Genomic DNA, 3,598 nt, shown 5'->3' with positions numbered 1-3,598 from the left:
AGATGGCGAATACTGTAGTGGGACACATTATGCCACGTATGCTCAACCTGTTCATGAATTAGAAACCAATACAATCTGCATCTAGAGAGGAAAAATAAAGTTAAATCTCAGCAGAGCTTGTTGTACAATGCTGTTAAATTATATAATAAATTACCCCAAAATATAAAAGATATTGACACCATTGGACAGTTCAAAACAAAACTAAAACAATTTTTATTAAATAAAAGTTATTATGCAGTAATGGACTATCTGAATTAAAACATGTAGTGTAATTAAAGTAGCCTGCATTGTAATACATGAGGAAATAATTATAATATGAAATCCAGAATTGTACAGTACTGTAAGGAAATTACACAAGGATATAAAACTAATGTATGATACCTTAAAAATGTGTGTAAATATTAATTTTATGTGTATAAATTGTAGGTATATTGTATTGTATATGATTTTGCTGACAAAATCCACACAATGTAAATTGTTACATGGATTAATAAAGAAATCAATCAATCAGTCTTCTGCGATTGCCCTTTTCAGAGATGTCCATTCCTCTTCAATTGAACTACCTACTGAGCCATTCATTATTGCAGTTTCCATAGCCTTAGAGAGCTTCAACTGTATCTATTAATTTCTTAGTACTTCATATCCCACTTCCTTGCACACTTATTCTTCCTGACTAGTCTCTCAAACTTCAACTTGCTCTTCATCATTGCTAATTTGTGCTCTGAGTCTACATCTGCTCCTGTGTAAGCTTTACAATCCAATATCTGATTCAGGAATCTGTGCCTGACCATGGTGTAATTTAACTAAACTCTTCTGTATAACCCAGCCATTTCCAAGTAAACCTCCCCCTCTTGTGATTCTTGAACAGAGTATTCACTATAATCAAATGAAATTTATTGCAGAACTCAATTAGTCTTTCTCCTCTCTCATTCCTATAATGAAGCCCCTATTCTCTCGTAACCCTTTTTTTGACTCCCTACCCTTCAACTGCATTCCAATCCCCCATGATTATTAAGACTTTCATCTCCCTCTACATACTGAATTACTCATTCAATATCCTACTATACTTTCTCTGTCTCCTCGTCCTCTGCTTGGAATGTTGGCATGTACACCTGAATTGTTGTTGTTGGCATTGGTTTGCTATTGATTCTGATGAGAACAACCCCATCACTGAACTGTTCACAGTAACTGACCCTCTGTGCTACCTACCTATTCATAATGAATCCTAGTCCTGTTACACCATTTTCTGCTGCTGTTGATGTTGCCCTATACTCATGTGAGCAGAAATCCTTGTTTCTTTCCATTTCACTTCATTGTCACCCACTACGGCTAGGTTGAGCCTTAGCATTTCCCTTTTCAAATCTTCCAGTTTTCCTATCATGTTCAAACTTCTGACATTCCACACCCCAACTCAGAACATTATCCTTTTTTGTTGGTTATTCAGTCTTTTTCTCATGGCCACCTTCCCTTTGGCAGTCCCCTCCCACAAACCCGAATGGGGGACTTGTCCAGAATGTTTTGCCAATGGAGAGATCATCGTGACACTTTTTCAGTTCCTGGCCTCATGTATTGTGGACACACATTACACGTCTTTAACACAGTGGTTTCTATTGCCTTCTGCATTGCCTTCTGCATCCTCATGCTGTCGATTATTACTGATTCTTCCACCTTTAGGGGCATTTTCCCACCTCAAGGGCAAGAACTCTGTCTACTCCGCCACCCTCTTTGATAAGGCTGTTGGCAGAATGAGGTTGACTTCTTATGTCGGTAGTCATTGGCAACCATTGCTGGTGATTTTTATTAAAAATTTAAGCAATGGTGAGGTTTGAAGCCAGGACTGAGGAAAATTTGATTACTAATAAAAGACACTGCCTCTAGCACTGTATCGATCCAAAAATATTAACATTATACATGGAACTCCTAAAGGATCTTTCACGTATGTGTAAATGATATTAAAAATCATTCCATTAATGACAAAGTAGTTTCATGTGGAAATGTACAGCTCTGAGTATTACATTTGACAGCTCTTTGCATGTTGTACTTCAGTAACAGACTTGGAAACAAACAAGATAACAGTTCCGACAACATACATGCCCCCAAAAGGAACAGTTTTAAACTTCCTTAATTGTGATAATTAGAAAGAGCACTAATAAGACATATAAGGAGACCAAACCTACTTGTCATCACTGATTTCACCCGAATTTGTGGGATATGCAAGGCTTGGCCAGAAATGAGTGTGACTGAATGAGAGCTCCAGATAGAAAAGCATTTAGAAAAAACAGTATTTTTGGCATGGGACAGGTGAGGCATATGCCATTTACATTAGCGCAGTTTCCAGGCAGTGACTGACATAGCGGAAAAAGAGCAGAACGATTTCTTTTATTTTTAATTTATACATTACTTACACTGCAAAATAAACCAAAATAAGGTTCAGTATATTGTATTCATTAATATTTTCATACAAGGCATGAAAAGGAAGGTGACAGAAAATTTGGGATTGCAAATAAATTTCCAGGTAAGGTTTCTCAGCCTAACATGAGAATTACATTTGTAAAATTAGATAATGTTATTATTTTACAGTTGTTAATTTATATGTGCTGAGATGATATTTACTGTAAAGGCAGTGGAAGTAGTAATTTTCTTAGCATGTAGCACACATTATAAATGCTGCATTATTTTAATTACATGGTTGTTTTAAAGTCTCTATAGAAAAACAACATTGGCTTATATTCATAAAAGATTCTCTCTTTGCACAGTGCAACAGTTAATCATGTATAACACATCATGTCACCAAATATTGGAGAGGATAGCTGGTGATGTACAGCAGAATGTATTTTGATGCAGTCTGTTATTTCTTTTTCTCTCTTGAGGAGATAAGAACGCAATGACATGCATTTGTATAATGGGCCAACAAAACTATGATAGTATGTAGTTAAAAACTTCACTATGAGTGAGCCAGTATGTGAACAATAATATTGCAAGATGATGGTGATAGAGAAGGAAAATTGCCAGATGCTTTAATACGTTGCACGCCCATTATTTGCAACCACACAGCATGTTTCTGTACTCTTTCCATTGTGATGACCACTGCCTGGAAACTATGCTAACATAAACGGCTTAGGCCTTGCCCAAACCCTGAAAAAAAAAAAAAAACACTATTTTCTATGAATGCTTGGCTATCTGGAGTTTCCACTTCTGTCACTTTCATTTCAGGAAAAGCCTTCCATAATTTTGGATGAAACTGATGATGATGAGTAGGTGTGGTCCCCTTGTTAGTAAAAATATTTGGGGAAGTCACTGTGTTTGGTGAGTTCACATCTCAGATAGCACTGATCGAGAGAATCTAGAGTTATTGATGTCTAGCTATGGTTTATCCCCCACAATAACATTCTCAGCAATAGTGACTGAAAATTTCTTTCTCAACTGTCTTTAGACCAGAGGCCCATAATAAATAATTTGTCTGACCATGATGGTCAAATGTCAACAACAAAGTACCAAATCAATCAGCTCTAGCTACAAGGAACAGTACAGTCCCACACAATTATAAATTCTGACTCAGTCATATTATTCAGAGAGAATTTTCTACAAGAACAATGGA

Source organism: Schistocerca nitens, chromosome 1 (assembly GCF_023898315.1).
Source record: "Schistocerca nitens isolate TAMUIC-IGC-003100 chromosome 1, iqSchNite1.1, whole genome shotgun sequence".
NCBI classification, from domain to species: Eukaryota; Metazoa; Arthropoda; class Insecta; order Orthoptera; family Acrididae; genus Schistocerca; species Schistocerca nitens.
The sequence above is the reverse complement of the archived record's forward strand: the minus strand, read 5'-3'. Positions refer to the sequence as shown.